The sequence below is a fragment of the Aulonocara sp. 'chitande type north' Nkhata Bay genome, linkage group LG19 (assembly GCF_057382095.1).
Source record: "Aulonocara sp. 'chitande type north' Nkhata Bay isolate Kocher_YH1m ecotype deep benthic linkage group LG19, A_spYH_male_GT1.1, whole genome shotgun sequence".
NCBI lineage: Eukaryota > Metazoa > Chordata > Actinopteri > Cichliformes > Cichlidae > Aulonocara > Aulonocara sp. 'chitande type north' Nkhata Bay.
The window spans coordinates 1,519,860-1,541,448 of record NC_141362.1 but is presented as its reverse complement, the minus strand read 5'-3'; the positions used below and the strand labels follow the sequence as shown (position 1 = coordinate 1,541,448).

The 21,589-nt window shown below is 41.4% G+C and overlaps 1 protein-coding gene across 1 annotated transcript in view; it reads left to right on the top strand.

Annotated features, from left to right (window-relative positions):
• LOC147306276 (transcription regulator protein BACH2-like) overlaps positions 1-21,589 on the top strand; it is a 68,075-nt gene that overhangs the window by 26,931 nt on the left and 19,555 nt on the right. The window lies entirely within an intron of this gene.

The window sequence follows — 21,589 nt, the reverse complement described above, 5'->3', positions numbered from 1 at the left end:
ATAAAATGGACAAAGCAGAAGACATAAAAGAAACATAGAATATTGTTTTAGAAGAGAATAAAATCATACAAAGAATAATGGTAACAAACTTATGATGAATCAAAAGCCAGAGAATAAAAATGGGTCTTTAGACAGATTTTAAAAGTATCCACTGTTGGGGAGGAAATGCCCGGTCTCCTCTGTGTTTTAGTCTGGACCTGGGGACAACCAAAAGCATTTGGTCTGCAGACCTCAAGGATCTTGGGGGAGAATACCAGGTTAGGAGATCAGCAAGATATGTAGGGGCTAGTCCATGCGCAAGGTCTTAAAAACAAGTGTTAAGATCTTAGAGTCAATTTGAAAGCTGACTGGGAGCCAGTGTAGTGATGCAAGTATAAGAGATAAATGATCTCACTTGCGTGTGCCAGTTAGGAGTCGTGCTGCCGCGTTTTGGACTAGCTACAGTTGGCCAGTTGATGAAGAGGTAACACCAAAGTAGAGGCTATTACAGAAGTTGAGATGAGATGAAGGCATGGATCGCTTTCTCAAAATCTCTGAAACAGAGAAAGGGTTTAACTTTTGCAATTAGGCGAAGATGAAAGAAGCTGGTTTTGACTACATTATTTATCTGTTTATCAAAGGTTAAATTGCTGTCAATTTAGTTTTCTGTTATAGTTTTCTAAGGGGCCAAGGTCATAAAGGTTAGAAGGACCAAAGACAATGACCTCAGTTTTCTGTTCATTTAGATTTAGAAAATTTAGAGCCATCCATGTCTTTACATCTTTCAGACAATTAAACAGTCCCTTCAGAGGATTTACTGATTTTAATTTCAGTGGAAGGTAAATCTGAGAATCGTCTGCGCAGCAATGAAACGAAATACCGTATTTTTTAAAAAATTGATCCCAACGAGAGCATGTAAATTTAAAAGAGGACCCTGCAAAAAAGCACGGTCCTTGGAGACAATGTGTCTGAATCTAACAGAAAAGTAAGATTAGATAAGTAGGATTTAAACCATTCCAAAACAAGCCCTTTAATTCTGACACATTGTTCCAGTCGACAGATAAGAATACTGTCATCTATTGTGTCAAAAGCAGCACTGTGGTCTAATAATATTAAAATAGCAGAATCTCCCAAGTCAGTAAAAGTTAAAAGGTCATTAGAAACTTTTAAAAGTGCTGTGGTGCGTTTCAAAACCAGTCTGGAATAGTTAACCAATGTCGTGTTGATCTAAAAAGGTCTGAAGCTGCAGAAGGACAATTTTCTCCAGAACTTTTGACAAAAAGGACAATTTAGAGATTGGACGGTAATTTGATAGAACTGTTGAGTCCAGATTCTGCTTTTTAAGGATGGGTTCCACCACATCATGTTTAAAGTCAGAGGGAACAGACCCAGACTGAAGACTGTTATTGTCAATGGAAAGCAAACATGTACCAACAGTGTCAAAAACATCTATCAGTAAGCTAGGTGGAATGATATCCAAGGTACATTTTGAAGGTTAACAAGTTTCTGACTGGTCAAAAACGGCCAAAGTTGGAGTATAAACACATGGGTCAGAAATGGGAGGAATAATGTGAGACCTGATATCTACAATTTTATTAATGAAGAATTTCAGTAGATTCTCACATGTTATGTTCACTGCTATATGAGGATCAATAGTAGGAGGATTAAGAACTGAATTTATAATACCAAATAAAATCAGAGGTTTATGGTAATTGTTGGACACGATCTTGGAAAAGTTTTTTGTTTTTGCTGCTCTTGCAGCTTTCTGGTAAGTTGACAGAGATTCTCTAAGTGCCTCAAACGACGCCTGGAGACAGTCCTTTTTCCACTTTCATTCCGCTTTACTACATACCTGTCTGCGTTCCCTGGTGTCATTATTCAACCATGGTGGGTTTTAGGTTTTAGATACCTGGTGGTAAAAGGAGCAATGTCTGCTTGTCTGGAAAGCAGTATTTCCAGACAAGCTTAATTGAACAGAGAAAGCAGACTATTAGTTGTCGAATGAGTGGACTTGTTAACAGGTGATGCCTGATTTAGATTTTTATAGGAGCAGCACATTTGATTTACCAGGCTGACCTGAAAAGAGACACTCAAATAAGACATGTGGTCCGAAAGATTTATGTTACAAATTTTAGTGTCAAGGAGTGATAGGCCGCAAGAAAGTACGACATCCAGGGTATGATTGCGTTCGTGAGTTGGGCCTTTGACTGACTGAACCACCTCCTCTAGCTTATCCGGGGGAACACCAAGGCATTCCCAGGCAAGCCGAGAGATATAATCTCTCCAGCGTGTCCTGGGTCTGCTCCAGGGCCTCCTCCCGGTGGGACATGCCCGGAACACCTCACCCAGGAGGCGCCCAGGAGGCATCTTTGTCAGATGCCCGAACCACCTCAGCTGGCTCCTTTCGATGTGGAGGAGCAGCGGCTCTACTCTGAGCCCCTCCCAGATGGCTGAACTTCTCACCCTATCTCTAAGGGAGAGGCCAGCCACCCTTCAGAGGAAGCTAATTTTCGCCGCTTGTATCCACAATCTCGTTCTTTCGGTCACTATCCACTAGGGATGGGTATCGTTTAGGTTTTATCTGATACCGGTGCCAAACCGGTACTTTTGAAACGGTGCCGGTGCTTAAACGGTGCTCAAACCGGTGCTTAAAGAATGGAGAACACAAAATTGGTCCAAAAACCTCTCATGTTCAGCTGTTTTTTTGTAAAAAGAAAAAAACAATGTTAGCCTTTTCTGCAGCTATGGGGCATATATGGTATCACTCTTGGCTGGAAGCAGTGCTTAAACAATGGAAAAAAACACAAACTTTGTCCAAAAACCTCTCATGTTTAACTGTTTTCCACTTTTTCTTTGGTCATTTTAGCCTTTTTGGCCAGGGTGAAGGGAGTACCTGCCATCAAACAAGAAGACAGCCGCATGTAGCTATGATGATGTTTGCTAGTTCACCTTACATGCATTAATGTAATAACGTGGTTAGCCTACTCAACATAAATTACACACGAACAACATTAAGCTACTCACGCAGAGAAGAACGGCTGCTGCTGCCATCATCATCAGTCATCATTTCTGCTATACTGGCAGGGCTAGGGGCCAGGACTCTCCTCTTCGGGTTTTTGGGGGATGTTGCTAACTCCGGGTCCCCTAACAGGCACCAAACCCGCAGTAGATGTGCACGGTGGCAGCAAGCTATCAAATACGGTGCATTTCTCGGCTTTTTAAAAAAACGCTATGCGTGGCCAGTAGGGGTGCAACGATACACAAAATTCACGGTTCGGTTCGGTTCGATACTTTGGTGTCACGGTTCGATATTTTTTCGATACAAAAAAAATGTTCATGCCTTTTTAATTTGTCATTTATTAAAATTATAAATATATATTTTAACTCAAAAGTACAGTTTTTAAATTTAACCCTAACCCTTGTGCGTGTTTTTTATTTTGACAGCGAATGCGCACCTGCGGACCACTTATGTGCAGCCCTGGTTATTTAGCTCGTCATATTGCAGCCACAGAAATTCTTTTGTCCATGAAACCATAAAGCTGCACTTTCTTTTTGCCTTATAGTCTGATTTGTCATAACTTCTCCGTTTTGTGGTAAGCTTTTCTTTGGCTGTCACTTCTTCACCCTGACCTGTCTTATTTGGCTCAGCAGAACTAAAATATATATCCTGCTGCTTTTACACACACACTCACATGACGGTCAGCGATTCTCTGCGCGATCAACCTCTCACATGTTTAAGCTGCGGGAGATTTCACTTGTCATGTTTGCATAGTAAGCTAACGATTAATAAGACGATGTCAGAGGAATTGGTGCGCAAATTATCATCACTCACAGATCAGTGCTGTCGCTCTCTATACACAGTTCGCACGATTGCAAAGTGAAAGCAAAAAAACAAGCGCAAATTCAAACGCGATTTCAATATGTCACATATTGACAGTGGCTCACCGATGCCAATGACATAATTACCCAGCTACATTTCTGAAAGAATGCAAAAGCATTGACATATATTTTTCTTCCTACAATAGCCCGACGGGCAGGGCAGAGATAGATTTTGGTAGCCCGACTGAAAAAAATCGCTAGCTCCGGGACGTCGGGCTAGCGATATTGCGAGCCCTGTATCTGATTGAGGAATCACTCATCTTTGGAAAAGAGAGTTTATTACAGAGAAATGTCTCTTTCCAAAATAAAAGCTATACTATCCGCTTCTTCTGGGCTATATTCTCAGCAGCATAAGGAGAATCATGTGCTAACAGCTGTCTAAATGACTCGGCTAAAGTTAGTAGCATGCTTATTGTTTTTGTCTTTGCACTAGGATGATGTCGGCGTAAATGTGCAGTCATATTCGTTGTGTTCCCACTAGTGCTTTCAGGTTAATCTCGTTGAAATGACCTTAACGCCACAACACGGCAAATCTCCGTTAACGAGCTACCGCCGATCGCCCCGTGCATGGGGCTAGACGGCCAACACGTTAACGAGCTAACTGCGCTAACACACTAGTTCCCACCCATGTAATTGAGCATTGCATGGCACATCCAACATACTGTTTTACTTTAGTCCATGACTCGCTTACCTTCAGGGTCATACGTCACATGAAAACCAAAATAATTCCAAACGCCAGATCTGAATGAGGGTGGGGGAGGTCCATGTGTCTTGCTAGCTTGCCCTGCACTCTTCCTTCTGACTATGCTGTCTGTGTTGAGCGCTCAGTGGATCTGCGCTCGACAGTGCAGCCTAGGCGGAGTAGTCGAACGCAGATTCACTGAGCGCTCAACACAGACAGCATCATCGGAAGGAAAGTTGATAAAATAAATTACAAATGTTGTATTGTTCGATACATATGCGTACCGAACCGAAAGCACTGTATCGAACGGTTCAATATCGATACGAATATCGTTGCACCCCTAGTGGCCAGGTGTTTCATCGGATTTGAGGTGTTACCTCCTTTGACAGTATCACAGTATCAGCTTAAAGCACTTGTTGCTGCTGAGTTTGCATATTTTGCTGTGAAGTACAGCCAGACTTTTGACCGCTTCACCTTGGGCATTTTTAATCTGTAGCTCTGCTCTAAAAGAACGTACGTACCTGGACCCGCCTACTATCCTCGGAAACGTAAAATGATCGGCTAGAATCTAAAGTGTATCACAGCTCAGGAAAAAAAAAAGCACCGAAATAAAGCACTGAAATGTGCACTGCTTTTCGGCCTGGTTACTACCGTTTATGATGGCACTGGATACCGGTACCCATCCCTACTATCCACAGCTCGTGGCCATAGGGTGAGGGTAGGGACGTAGATCGACCGGTAAATTGAGAGTTTCGCTTTTACACTCAGCTCTCTCTTCACCACAACGGACTGGTACACCGTCCACATCACTGCACCAATCCGACTGTTGTCACCCACTCCTGTCACTCGTGAACAAGACCCCAAGATACTTAAACTTCTCCACTTGGGGCAGGAACTCGTCCCTAACCTGGAGTTAACACCCCACCTGAGGACAATGGCCTCATATTAGGAGGTGGTGATTTCTCATTTCCACCGCTTCACACTCAGCTGAGAACCATTCCGGTGCAAGCTGGAGGCCATCACCCGATGAAGCCAACAGAAGCACGTCATCTACGAAAAGCAGACATGAGATTCTGAGACCACCCACAAGCTTGCGTGGTCTCATTTTTAAAAATTACAAATGGAATCGGTGGCAAAGGGCAGCCCTAGCGGAGTCCATCACCCACCGGAAACAAGTCTGACTTGATGTTGGCTATGCAGACCAAGCTATGCGGTTGTATAAGGATAGAATGGCCCGTAGCAATGGGCCAGAAACACTTATACTCCCCAAGCAGGTCACTCCGAGGGACATGGTCGAATGTCTTCTCCAGGTCCACAAAACACATACAGTGGGGCAAAAAAGTATTTAGTCAGCCACCAATTGTGCAAGTTCCCCCACCTAAAATGATGACAGAGGTCAGTAATTTGCACCAGAGGTACACTTCAACTGTGAGAGACAGAATGTGAAAAAAAAATCCATGAATCCACATGGTAGGATTTGTAAAGAATTTATTCGTAAATCAGGGTGGAAAATAAGTATTTGGTCAATAACAAAAATACAACTCAATACTTTGTAACATAACCTTTGTTGGCAATAACAGAGGTCAAACGTTTACTATAGGTCTTTACCAGGTTTGCACACACAGTAGCTGGTATTTTGGCCCATTCCTCCATGCAGATCTTCTTGAGAGCAGTGATGTTTTGGGGCTGTCGCCGAGCAACACGGACTTTCAACTCCCGCCACAGATTTTCTATGGGGTTGAGGTCTGGAGACTGGCTAGGCCACTCCAGGACTTTCAAATGCTTCTTACGGAGCCACTCCTTTGTTGCCCGGGCGGTGTGTTTTGGATCATTGTCATGTTGGAAGACCCAGCCTCGTTTCATCTTCAAAGTTCTCACTGATGGAAGGAGGTTTTGGCTCAAAATCTCACGATACATGGCCCCATTCATTCTGTCCTTAACACGGATCAGTCGTCCTGTCCCCTTGGCAGAAAAACAGCCCCATAGCATGATGTTTCCACCCCCATGCTTCACAGTAGGTATGGTGTTCTTGGGATGCAACTCAGTATTCTTCTTCCTCCAAACACGACGAGTTGAGTTTATACCACAAAGTTCTACTTTGGTTTCATCTGACCACATGACATTCTCCCAATCCTCTGCTGTATCATCCATGTGCTCTCTGGCAAACTTCAGACGGGCCTGGACATGCACTGGCTTCAGCAGCGGAACACGTCTGGCACTGCGGGATTTGATTCCCTGCCGTTGTAGTGTGTTACTGATGGTGACCTTTGTTACTTTGGTCCCAGCTCTCTGCAGGTCATTCACCAGGTCCCCCCGTGTGGTTCTGGGATCTTTGCTCACCGTTCTCATGATCATTTTGACCCCACGGGATGAGATCTTGCGTGGAGCCCCAGATCGAGGGAGATTATCAGTGGTCTTGTATGTCTTCCATTTTCTGATGATTGCTCCCACAGTTGATTTTTTCACACCAAGCTGCTTGCCTATTGTAGATTCACTCTTCCCAGTCTGGTGCAGGTCTACAATACTTTTCCTGGTGTCCTTCGAAAGCTCTTTGGTCTTGGCCATGGCGGAGTTTGGAGTCTGACTGTTTGAGGCTGTGGACAGGTGTCTTTTATACAGATGATGAGTTCAAACAGGTGCCATTCATACAGGTAACAAGTGGGGGACAGAAAAGCTTCTTACAGAAGACGTTACAGGCCTGTGAGAGCCAGAGATTTTCCTTGTTTGAGGTGACCAAATACTTATTTTCCACCCTGATTTACGAATAAATTCTTTACAAATCCTACCATGTGAATTCATGGATTTTTTTTTCACATTCTGTCTCTCACAGTTGAAGTGTACCTCTGGTGCAAATTACTGACCTCTGTCATCATTTTAAGTGGGGGAACTTGCACAATCGGTGGCTGACTAAATACTTTTTTGCCCCACTGTATAGACTGGTTGGGCAAACTCCCATGCACACTCCAGGATCCTCGAGAGGGTAAAGAGCTGGTCCAGTGTTCCACGACCAGGGGGAAAACCGCATTTTTACTCCTGTATCCGAGGTTCAACTAATGGACGGACTCTCCTTACCAGCACCCTATCATAGACTTTCCCAGGGAGGCTGAGGAGTGTGATCCCCCTTTAGTTGGAATACACCCTCCATTAATCGCTACCTTATCATGGTGGAGGAGTTTGTTAGGGTGTCCCAATGACAAACTGATCCTGAGTGAGGTACCAGACAAAGAGCGATTGAAAAGACCTCTATGAGTTTACAATCAAGGGAACAGTTCACACTGCCCGGGATTGGGTTACCGGGGCCCCACCCTGGAGCCAGGCATGGGGATGGTGCCTGAGGGTGAGTGTCTGGTGACTGGATCTTAGTCCATGGACCCTGTAGGCCCACCACCTGCAGGAGGCGCTGTAGGGGTCAGGCGTAATCTATGTCGGGCCATGTAATTGAGCATTGCGTGGCACATCCGACATACTTTTTTACTTTTGTCCATGACGCGCTTACCTTCAGGGTCATACTTCACATGAAGACCAAAATAGTTCCAAAGGCCAGATCTGAATGAGGGTGGGGGAGGTTCAATTTGCCATGTTGCAACAAGCTTAGCTCCTGTCTTGCAAGCTTGCGCTGCGCTCAGTGGATCTGCGTTCGACCAGCCTAGGCGGACTGGTCGAACGCAGATCCACTGAGCGCTCAACACAGACAGCATCGTTAGAAGAAAAGTTGATAAAATAAATTACATTTTTGTATTGTTCAATACATATGCTTACCGAACCGAAAGCACTGTATCGAACGGTTCAATATCGATACGAGTATCGTTGCACCCCTAGTATTTATATATAAACATACATGTTAGCAGAGACGGGTCTTCCAGCAGAATCTGCATGAATATTGAAGATACTTATTGTCTAGACGGAGGAATAATCACACGTGGGGCATCGGCTTTTACCGGAACATTCACACCAAAAGGTGACTTTGTTTATTGAACTCTCGCGTATACTCCGCAGCATAACAGGAAGCATCCTTTCAAAATAAAATCACAACAGATGACAATGAGGGCATACCTATTAAGTAGCTCAACACCCCCACTTGCACTCACGTTGTCAGCTTTACATGCATTCCAAAAGAAACAGTTTTTCTTTACTATTTGTTTACACTCCAAACATATATTTCTCAAACTTCAATAACTTCCCCTTTGTTGCTGGCTTTGTCATAACATCGGCCACCATCGGACCTGTCGAACAATATTCCAATATCAAATTTCCAGCATTAACTGTTGAGCTCACAAAATGATACTTGATATCGATATGCTTACACCTCTGTCTGTTAACAGGATTCTTTGCCAATGCAATAGTCCCTTGATTGTCCTAAAAAATCTTTGGTGGTCCCTTTTGATGCTCATACATGCTTTGCAACAGTTGTGTCAAGTACAAACATTCTTGTGTTGTTGCTGCCAAAGCTATGTACTCTGCTTCACAAGTTGACAAGGCAACAGTTGGCTGCTTCTTTGTTCGCCATGACACCAAAGTACCTTCTTCATTCAGGCTTATGCAGTAACCTGTAGTACTCCTCCTGTCAGTCACATCTGCAGCCCAGTCTGAGTCACTGTGACCTTGTACTCTCAAATCTTTGTCACTTTTCCTGTAGCACAATGTCTTGTCTTCTGATTGTTTCTCGTTAAACAATTTTTATTCGTTATCAAGAATAGCATAAAACATAACAACCAAACAGAAAAGGAAGAAAGAACCACCCCCCCCCCCCCACACACACACACACACACACAAAAAAAACATATTTTCACTCAATTACCCACAGATATAGAAAGAGAAAAAGATAAACTCCAAGAATGAATTATCCTTTACATTTACTTCCTATTTAACTGAGAACATCTTAATCGCAACCACCCCCCCTCAACAGTTGGGACAAATCATCTGGCAAATAAGAAAGAAAAGGGACCAAACATTGAGAAAGAGACCCTCATTTCCTCCTAAAATAGCAGCAGTTCTTTCGTGAGGAATAACTTTAAATAATTCTCTGTACCACAACGTCACAGAGGGAGGTTTATCCTTAACCCAATTAATGAGAATACATTTACTAGCTACCAGCAATAGTTTGTCACATAATTTGCGCTGCAAGTGATTCAATGTTACTTCTTTTGAGGCTAGGCCAAGAAGAAAATACCCAGGGTCCCTTTGAATCAGATTGTTAAAAATATTACTTAGTTCTTGAGATATGAAGCTCCAAAATCTTTTGATTAATTTACATTCCCAAAAGTAATGTAAAAAAGTGCCAGTTTCTTTTTGACATTTACTACAAAAATGGGAAATATGAGGTACAATCTTATGCAAGACATTAGGAGCTATATTCAATTCAATTCAATTCAATTTAATTTATATAGCACCAAATCACAACAAAAGTCGCCTCAAGGCGCTTCATAGATACAGAGAAAAACCCAACAATCATATGACCCCCTATGAGAAGGCACTTTGGCGAAAGTGGGAAGGAAAAACTCCCTTTTAACAGGAAGAAACCTCCGGCAGAACCAGGCTCAGGGAGGGGCGGGGCCATCTGCTGCGACCGGTTGGGGTGAGAGAAGGAAGACAGGATAAAAGACATGCTGTGGAAGAGACACAGAGGTTAATAACAGATATGATTCAATGCAGAGAGGTCTGTTAACACATAGTGAGTGAGAAAGGTCACTGGAAAGGAAAAACTCAATGCATCATGGGAATCCCCCGGCAGCCTACGTCTATTGCAGCATAACTAAGGGAGGATTCAGGGTCACCTGGTCCAGCCCTAACTATATGCTTTAGCAAAAAGGAAAGTTTTAAGCCTAAGCTTAAAAGTAGAGATAAGTGTCTGTCTCCTGAATCCAAACTGGAAGCTGGTTCCACAGAAGAGGGGCATGAAAACTGAAGGCTCTCCCTCCCATTCTACTTTTAAATACTCTAGGAACAACAAGTAGGCCTGCAGAGCGAGAGTGAAGTGCTCTAATAGGGTGATATGGTACTACAAGGTCATTAAGATAAGATGGGGCCTGATTATTTAAGACCTTGTATGTGAGGAGCAGGATTTTGAATTCAACTCTGGACTTAACAGGAAGCCAATGAAGGGAAGCCAAAACAGGAGAAATATGCTCTCTCTTTCTGGTCCCTGTCAGTACTCTTGCTGCAGCATTTTGGATTAGCTGAAGGCTTTTCAGTGAGTTTTTAGGACATCCTGATAATAATGAATTACAGTCGTCCAGCCTGGAAGTAATAAATGCATGAACTACTTTTTCAGCGTCACTCTGAGACAGGATATTTCTAATTTTAGAGATGTTGCGCGAATGGAAGAAAGCAGTCTTACATATTTGTTTAATATGTGCGTTGAAGGACATGTCCTGGTCAAAAATGACTCCAAGGTTCCTCACAGCATTACTGGAGGCCCAGGTAATGCCATCCAGAGTAAGAATCTGGTTAGATACAATATTTCTAAGCTTTTCAGGGCCGAGTACAATAACCTCAGTTTTATCTGAATTAAGAAGCAGAAAGTTAGCGGCCATCCAGGTCTTTATGTCTTTAAGACATTCCTGCAGTTTAACTCATTGGTGTGTGTTATCTGGCTTCATGGACAGATAGAGCTGGGTGTCATCAGCATAGCAGTGAAAATGTATGCTATGTCTTCTAATGATGCTGCCTAAGGGAAGCATGTATAATGTAAACAGAATTGGTCCTAGCACTGAACCCTGTGGAACTCCATAATTAACCTCAGTGTGTGAAGAGGACTCTCCATTTACATGCACAAACTGGAGTCTATTAGATAGATATGATACAAACCACTGCAGTGCAGTACCTGTATAAAGGCGATGTATGATTTTGTATTGGGTTTCTCGCAAGCGGTTGCAAGTAAAAGTGGAACTACTCATGTTAATGGCTCCTTTCCACTCCTCTTCGGTATATTGATTATTAAGATCTCTCTCCCATTTATAAATAGCGCTCAGTGTGTTGCTACTAAGAGTATATAGGAGAGAATAAAAAGCTGAGATAAAATGAGTTCTGTCTTTTCACTTAATAAGAAATGTCTCAATATCATCATATATAACTATTTCTGAAGACTGTGGAATTCTAGAATGAACGAAGTTACGAACCTGGAGAAAGCCAAAAAAATGGTCTCTAGGAATATTAAAATTTGACTGCAATTGCTCAAAGTTCATCAGTGTGATTGGGTTATTCTTAATCCCCATTTGTAATATTGTTTTTTTGTCACAGACAGCTAAGCTCCAAAGGGAATAAGGTAAAGTGGACCAAGAGTCTAGGTGAGAGTGAGAATTTAGATAAGCATGTAGCCACTCCCATAAGACACGGCTATGACATGCCCATGTCTTTTGATTGTTTCAAATACCTTAGAACATGTTTCACAGTAGTCCAATGTTCCACAGCTGGTTCTTTGAAGTGCTGTGACAGCTTACTTACAACAAAACTCAAATCTGGTCGTGTGCAAGAGGTCAAGTAAATAAGGCTACCTACTGCCTCTCTGTACATTCTGACATTGTTCATTTTCTCAGCATCATCATTGTAGTTCAACTTTTGTTCACAAGGAGTTGATCTTGGTTTACAGTCTTGCATTTGAAATCTTTCCAGTATGTTTTCTGCATATCTCTCTTGTGACATTTTTACACAATCTTTGGTTTGCTCAAAATCAATACCAAGAAAATGTTTGAGTTTCTCCATATGTTTCATTTTGAACCTTGCAGTTAGCATTCCCTTCACAGTTTTCAAAACCCTTTCATCACTGGCTGCAATAATAATATCATCAACCCATATAATCATGATCACTTTGTCTTTTCCTGTTTTCCTTGTGTAAACACAATGATCTACAGGACTCTGCATGAAGCCGTTCTCTATCAAATAGTCATGTAATGTCCTGTTCCAGTTTCGGCCTGACTGTTTAAGCCCATAAAGTGACTTTTCCAGCTTGTAGACCAGTTTCTCATCTGTTTTTCCTTTTACTTCATAGCCTTCTGGCTGCTCAATATAAACTTCAAAGTCTATTGGTGCATGCAAGTATGCAGTTTTTACATCCATCTGATGCAAAATCAGGTTTTCTTGTATTGCACACTGCATCAATACTCTTATGCTTGTCAGGTTAGCAGTCGGAGAAAAAGTTTCATCATAGTCTATCCCAAAACACTGGGTGTAACCTTTAGCTATGTACCGTGCTTTATATTTTTTTGATCCATCACCACTGTTTTTCTTCACATATACCCATCTACCCCCCACTGCTTTCTTTCCCTCAGGTAAGCTTGTTAGGGTAAAGGTGTTGTTCTCTTTTAAGGATTGCATTTCCTCATCCATAGCTGCTTTCCACTCTCTAGAGTTGGGTGACTTTACAGCTTCACTGAATGTCACGGGTGAGTTACTTATCAGTCTGTAACAGTAGTCTATGTTAGTCAGCACTTGATCATCAATGTCTTCTCCTGACTCATATTCATTTAGATAATCTGGTTTCTTTCTTGTTCTAGAAGGATACCTTCTGGAGTTTTCAGTCTCATCACTAAGTGGCATCTGACTGTTCACTTCTGGTTGGTTGTCAGTACCTGGTTCCTGTGAACTGGTACTGGGGCTTTCCCTGTTCACGTTTGGTCTCTCCCTCACCTGTATGTCCTCATCCTCAGATGTTATATCAGTTTGTGTTTGCTTTTCCTCATTGTGTTTGGTTAAAAACTTAACCAGCCTAAACTTTTGCACTTTAGCGCTGTCTGGGAAATAAACCTTGTATGCTGGACTGTTTTTGTCGTAGCCTACAAAAGTCCCTTTTGTACACTTAGAATCCAGCTTACCCTTGTCTTGCTTGTAAGCATAACACTCACTCCCAAACTTTCGCATTCTGGATAGATTGGGCTTCCGCCCAGTCAGCAAAAAGTAAGGTGTCTGCCCTGTCCGGTTGTTAAAGCACCTGTTTCTCACAATAGCTGCTGTTTGAACTGCATACGTCCATAATTCCTTTGGTATGGCACTCTCAATAAGCATGCACCTTCGCATATCAAAAAGTGTTCTCCAGCCACGTTCCGCTGTACCATTCTGGTGAGGGGAATATGGGGCTGAAGTTTCATGTCTTATTCCATGTTTGTTTAACAATACCTGGTAACTCTTTGCCATGAACTCTGTGCCGTTGTCTGACCTGATACACTTTACCTTCCCGTGTGGGGCTGTATCGGCCAAAAAGATTTCAGTTGCTGCATTTTTTCACTTTTGTTTTTGAGAAAATATACAAATACTGCACCGGAAAAGTCATCGGTAAACAATAATGCATATCTGTGTCCATCTCGTGATTCTGGATCTATCGGCCCTGCTAGATCCGTATGTACCAGCTCGAGAGGTTTCTCAGCTCTTCTCTCAGGGTTTCTATTCCTAGTCTGGACAAATTTTCCCTGGATACACACCTCACAGTTCAAACTTTGGTTGTCTGTTTTCCCCTTGATTTTCATACCTTCAACCACATTTTGTAACTTCAGAATGTCTCTATGATTGCAATGTCCCAAAATTTCGTGCCATGTCTGCACATCAAAACAATTATTACACTTATCATCATACTCACTTACAGTTTCAAGGTAATAAAGTCTGTTGTGCTCATGGATGTAGAACTTTGTACCGTCTCTGTGTTGAAGGACGTTCCTTCCTTTCTTAAAGATGATAGTAGCTCCGTTCGTGGTGGCCGCTCTCACAGAGAAGATATTCTGTGGAAATGAGGGAATGCATAGGGCGTCTTTCAGTGTTGTTTTACACTGTCTCCCTCTGCTGTCAATCAAGCACACCTCTGCATCTCCTCTGCCTTCAGCCACTCCTTTACACCTGGTGCCATCAGCTAATTCCACACAGTGTGTTCCCGGCTGGAAGTCGTCATTAAATTTCTTGAACGCTGTTTTATCATTCAGGATGTGTGATGTTGCGCCAGTATCCACCATCAGGCCTTTGGTCCTGATGTCCTGTCGCTGTTGAGGTTCCGCGTTATGAGGTGCCGTAAGGGACATTATTACTGAAACGCTCTCACACACACTACTGAAATTTTAGCTCTCACACACACACTACTGAAACGCTCTCACACACACAACTGAAACGCTCTCACACACACTACTGAAATTTTAGCTCTCACACACACTACTGAAATTTTAGCTCTCACACACACAACTGAAACGCTCTCACACACACAACTGAAACGCTCTCATACACACTACTGAAATTTTAGCTCTCACACACACTACTGAAATTTTAGCTCTCACACACACAACTGAAACGCTCTCACACACACAACTGAAACGCTCTCACACACACAACTGAAACGCTCTCACACACACTACTGAAATTTTAGCTCTCACACACACAACTGAAACGCTCTCACACACACTACTGAAACGCTCTCACACACACTACTGAAATTTTAGCTCTCACACACACTACTGAAACGCTCTCACACACACTACTGAAACGCTCTCACACACACTACTGAAACGCTCTCACACACACTACTGAAATTTTAGCTCTCACACACACAACTGAAACGCTCTCACACACACTACTGAAACGCTCTCACACACACTACTGAAATTTTAGCTCTCACACACACAACTGAAACGCTCTCACACACACTACTGAAACGCTCTCACACACACTACTGAAACGCTCTCACACACACAACTGAAACGCTCTCACACACACTACTGAAATTTTAGCTCTCACACACACTACTGAAACGCTCTCACACACACTACTGAAAAACCAAGTCATTTCAGTTGAACAGGAAGGCATTTCAGTTAAACAGGAAGGTGTTTCAGTTGAACAGGAAGGTGTTTCAGTTAAACAGGAAGGTGTTTCAGTTGAACAGGAAGGTGTTTCAGTTAAACAGGAAGGTGTTTCAGTTAAACAGGAAGGTGTTTCAGTTGAACAGGAAGGTGTTTCAGTTAAACAGGAAGGTGTTTCAGTTGAACAGGAAGGTGTTTCAGTTAAACAGGAAGGTGTTTCAGTTGAACAGGAAGGCATTTCAGTTGAACAGGAAGGCATTTCAGTTAAACAGGAAGTTAATTCTTGACAAGGAAACTGAAAGAAAAAGTGTTAGATTTCAAACAAACCACTACACAGATGTCTACTCAGCAACCTGTTAGTTAGGGGTGGGTTTTTATAATCGATTTATTGATTAAAATCGATTCTGGCTTGGATAACGTGAAATCGATTCATTAAAATCCTGAATCGATTTTTTAATATAAATTTATTTTACCCGAAATGCCAGAATCTGGTGAAACCTCACAAAATTTCAACAACCACCAAACAGCTAAGACAGTAAATGAGAGCAGGTACACGGCTTCTGCACAAAGACGTAAACACACAGCGCGGACCCGCGGATCAGAATCAGTGAGATGTTGCCTTTCTCACCCGACAGCACGGACACGGTCGGGGCTGAAAGCCGACAGCTCGCTGACTCTGATCTGTCGGCGGGTCCGCGCTTTGTTTTCACGCCGTTTTTGCGCCGATTCTAAAGCTGTTAGTTTTATCTCTCTCCAAACAATATTGACTGAACCAGCAGCAAAAGAAGATCCAAACTGCGCTTCACATAAACATCGTCATGAATTCCCTCACTGTTTTGCTTCCACCAGGATAAAATCGCACGTCATGCACAGCCCTCTCTTTCTCTCTCTCTGTACTTCAAGAACAGTTTCCCGTCTAAAAATCTGTTTTCTGTATTATTCGCTTGCTTGTTATGCACAAGTCTACTGTTGTTTACAGCGCAGTCGGCCGCTGTTTTTTTTTTTTTTCATTTTACATACTTCCGAAAAGAAAACCTAATAAAACCGCTGTAACGTCAGAGGTAACGTTCATATGTTGATTAATGGTTTTCTTTCGTTTTTGATGTACTGCAGAATATTTTTTATAAAATCCCAGGCCAGGAAAACCACCTTCATGTTTTTCTGTGTTTTATCTTCAGCTACTTTGACACAAAGGCATCTGCTGTGATGCTCACACCTTTGATAAAGTCTTGCATGTGTCAGCTTCCTTTTTTTAAATACAAAAATATGTAAATGTACTGATCTGAATTATAATATTTCTGACTGTCAAAATTCCCCATAATCAAATCGAATTGAATTGAATCGAATCGTGGAACAAATCGATTCTGGACCTTAGTGAGACAGCTGCATTACTTAACAATATATTAGCCTCAGCATAAGTCAAAGTTTAGAATAGCGGGAGACGTGCATTATCCTGGTTATTTTTTTGGCATATGTGCTTTTTGTCTTTTTTAGCAAAGAAAAATATCTTAAAATCATCAATAAAACCAGGGAGAGAAGGCTTAGCGTTCCTCCATTTAGCACAATGGATATGATATTTACTCAACAGTATGATGATGTTAATAATGTCTGAGACATCCAATGCTAGATGATCCATATAAAAAAAAATTATGATGTAATTCAAACAGTGGCACATCATTAATATTTAGGGAAATCCAATTTTTTAAGTTGCACCAAATACATTGTGTGATAGGGCATAGGAAAAAAAAAGATGTTCTAGGGTTTCATTTTCATCAGTTCAAAAAGAACACTGATCCACCTCAAAGCCAAATCTCTTTTTTTTTTAGAAATTCTGCCACAGTATTAGTTTTGTTTAAAGTGTGTTTCTTTAACTTTAGGTAGAATAGGCTATTTCATAAATTTTTAGTATGCTTTATCCAGTGTATATGAAATAACTAAATTAGAACCATGCCATGTCACCATTCTGTTGTAACTATGAAATATTTTGTCTTTGAAGAAACTACTAACAAATTTCTTATTGCATTTTTATCAAACAGCTGACATTGCCCTAGCAATAAATTTGGGAGCACTGATGAGAAATTATTGTATATCATAAAAATTTTAATCAAATGAAGCAGAGGCAGTGGGACCAGTTCACAAAATTTGTTATATTCTCTTTGAGAACAGTTTAGACAATATTTTTCTGAAAAGTCTGTGTAACTTAGAATGACACCGTTATCATCCAACAAATCTGTTATGAATATAATATTTTTGTTCAAACCAGTCACTCTTGAAAATTGATTTTTGATTAAGTGTTATTACCCTATTATTCCATAAGGTTGAATTATGGGGAGAAGTTGAAAATCTCATTTTCCCAAAAATGCAACGTCTGTTTTGGAAAGTTTGATATCTTTATGGGGATTTTATTTGCCGCAAAATCACATTTCAAAATAAAGTCTAATCCTGTATACTATTTTATTAAACAAGAATCATGGGATGTGGAGCTAAGTAGAGTCTGGCTGTGACAGACAAGATTTTAACCATTTAATTCTAAGGGTGCCAACCATAAATTCCAATTCTGGAGTTTTGATACCACCTTTATTGTATCCCTTCACAAGCTGAGATCTTTCTATGTAATGGGTTTTATTCCTCCACAAAAATTCGAACACATTTCTATTTATGGTTTTCATGGTATTTATCGTTTTTTTATTTTTATATCGTTTACGTGGCGCAAAAAAGGTTGGGGACTGCTGTACTAGCAGGTTGCTGAGTAGAAATCCTTGTAGTGTTTTGAAATATACCACTTTTTCCATCAGTTTCCTTGTCAGGAAACAACTTCCTGTTCAGCAGAAATGCCTCTGGTTTCAGTGGTGTGTGTGAGAGCGTTTCAGTAGTGTGTGTGAGAGCGTTTCAGTAGTGTGTGTGAGAGCGTTTCAGTAGTGTGTGTGAGAGCTAAAATTTCAGTAGTGTGTGTGAGAGCGTTTCAGTTGTGTGTGTGAGAGCGTTTCAGTAGTGTGTGTGAGAGCGTTTCAGTAGTGTGTGTGAGAGCGTTTCAGTTGTGTGTGTGAGAGCTAAAATTTCAGTAGTGTGCGTGAGAGCGTTTCAGTAGTGTGTGTGAGAGCGTTTCAGTTAGGTGTGTGAGAGCGTTTCAGTTGTGTGTGTGAGAGCTAAAATTTCAGTGGTGTGTGTGAGAGCGTTTCAGTAGTGTGCGTGAGAGCGTTTCAGTAGTGTGTGTGAGAGCGTTTCAGTAGTGTGTGTGAGAGCGTTTCAGTTAGGTGCGTGAGAGCTAAAATTTCAGTGGTGTGTGTGAGAGCGTTTCAGTAGTGTGCGTGAGAGCGTTTCAGTAGTGTGTGTGAGAGCGTTTCAGTAGTGTGTGTGAGAGCGTTTCAGTAGTGTGTGTGAGAGCGTTTCAGTTAGGTGCGTGAGAGCTAAAATTTCAGTGGTGTGTGTGAGAGCGTTTCAGTAGTGTGTGTGAGAGCGTTTCAGTAGTGTGCGTGAGAGCTAAAATTTCAGTTGTGTGTGTGAGAGCGTTTCAGTTAGGTGTGTGAGAGCGTTTCAGTAGTGTGTGTGAGAGCGTTTCAGTTGTGTATGTGAGAGCTAAAATTTCAGTAGTGTGTGTGACAGCGTTTCAGTAGTGTGTGTGACAGCGTTTCAGTAGTGTGTGTGAGAGCGTTTCAGTAGTGTGTGTGAGAGCTAAAATTTCAGTAGTGTGTGTGAGAGTGTTTCAGTAATAATGTCCCTTACGGCACCTCATACCGCGTAGTCATCGCTCATCCGGAAGACATAGGCGTCGTCGCTCTCTGCGTTGCCGCCCTCCTCCGAGGCTGTGCGCGCTTCATCATTCCGTTGTCGTCTCCTGCAAGTTGACTCTCGATGGGTGTTGCTTCTACAGTGACCGCACCACTGTTTGTAGCGGCATGCTCTGGCCTTGTGTCCCCGCTGGCCACACTTAAAACAGACTATGTCTGACATGTCTCTCCTGTGATCACTAGCAGCTGCTGCGGGTCTCGCGTTGGGTTGCACTCTCGCCTTCATGATGTTATCCTCTTGTTCTTGTTGTTAGCTGCGGAGTTTTGTTTTAAATTCCGCAAACTTGATTTCTGATTCACTTTGCGTAATGTGAAGAGAAAAAGGTTTAAATGCTTCTGGTAAACATTTTAACACCATCGCTACAAGCAGACCATCACTAAGTGTCTCTCCAGCATTTCTCAGGGCTGTAATAAATGTCTCTGCGCGTATGATGTACTCGGTGACGCTTTCACTGCTTGCTTTCTTCAGAGAAGTCAGTTCTCTGACTTCTCTGATAAAGGCTGATAAAGGCTGATAATTCTTGGTTTACCTTTTCCCGCATAATAGTCTCGTAAAATTTTCAGTGCCTCGCGTCCATCATCGGCAGCTTCTTTCTCTCTGCATAGGCCTGGGCATTCTTATCTTCGTCGTCCTCATCTTCGTCATCACTTTTAAATATTGTGTCTTTCAGACCTTGTAATCTAAGATGTCCCAAAAAACTTGTCTCCCACAGTTCATAATTCTTCTCGTCTCCGTCAAAAACCAACCTTACCCATCGGCCACTGGGTTCACCTGCACGCTTACTCATGGTGCTAACTTAGCATGCTAGTCCTCACCGAACACGCTGTACCTTGCGACTTTTCTGGTGGTAAACTTTCCCCTGGCGTAGCTTCAATATTTTCCTGGGCCCATAACCTGTTAGCAGAGACGGGTCTTCCAGCAGAATCTGCATGAATATTAAAGATACTTATTGTCTAGACGGAGGAATAATCACACGTGGGGCATCGGCTTTTACCGGAACATTCACACCAAAAGGTGACTTTGTTTATTGAACTCTCGTGTATACTCCGCAGCATAACAGGAAGCATCCTTTCAAAATAAAATCACAACAGATGACAATGAGGGCATACCTATTAACTAGCTCAACAATACATAAAGAAAACCACGTTTTTTTACATTACTAATTCCTTTTGTGCATAATTTTATATTGTTGTTGAAAATTAATTAATTAAAGCAACAAAACACAACAAAACTCTTTTTAGTGAGCCGAGCCGAAAGAGCCGGTTCTCTAAAAAGAGCCAGAAATCCCATCACTACCGTACAGAGCAGGGGAAGGCGGGGCTTGTTCCTTCCTAACCAGTAGGGGTGTCAAATATACTCTCTGGAGTTTTATTTTTATATTTATATTATTTATATTTTATTATTGATTTACTTTAGCTCAACTCAGTGATTAACAGAGTAATGATGAATCACAATTAACAATAACAATGTTGTAGTGCATTACTGAGTCGTGTAAACTCACTGGGTTACAATTACAACACAAAGAAATCACAAAACTCCATGAACTCAACTTATCCTTATTTATAATGGCGTAACTGTAGATATTGTAGTTTTTCTTCATCTTAAGTTTAAAGAACTTGCATATAAATCATTATAGTATGATGCTATGATACATATTATTGGGGCACTACTCCAATCTGAAATTTCATTCTGTATTCTGACGTTCCTCTTTATACTATGGTATTCCATTTGGTGCTCAGTTGAGCTGTCAAATATATTTTTGTGATGTGTATGAAATACTTATATACGTCATATAGATGTTGGCATTCACATTGCTTTAGGCATTGTTTAAGCAAAGTTTCATCAAGCTTGGTCAACTAGTCTAAAAGGAGATGGGGAATATACAAACATACATATATACATACGCTACGATCATTAGGACATGATATCTGCAAGAATTAGTAAACTGTTAAAAGGTATGGTAATATCACAAATGGTGTATTTAATTTTACTTGCCTATCTTAAAATAATATAGTATTATTATATTATTTTCTATTAAGTAATAATAATAGAAATGCATTGCCTTTCTAATACTATTGCAATAGCATGCATATTCTATATTATTCTTAATGAATCTGCAAGTTTATTGAGTTTGAGCAATACATATAAGATGCCTGCAAAATTACAGGCTCGCATTATTAAAAATACAATATAATTTAGTGTCATCTTATAGCGTTTTTTCAGATAAGCAGCATGAACGGGGGAACATTTTAAAAATGTTTTTATAAAAGTAACAATAGTGAGTTTAGAGTGAGAAAAAAGGACCATTCACAGTCAGCAGTGGGCACCACGGAACGTAGTGCATCTGCAAGGCAAGTATTTCTAACCTAAATTCAGTAGCATTAGCTAGCTATTATACCACAGTGTTTTTATTCCGAAATGCATATGTGCAGCCCTTATTATTATTCAATCTGTAGTCCGTTCCTCCCTGTTTGAAATGATTGTTTCTCCC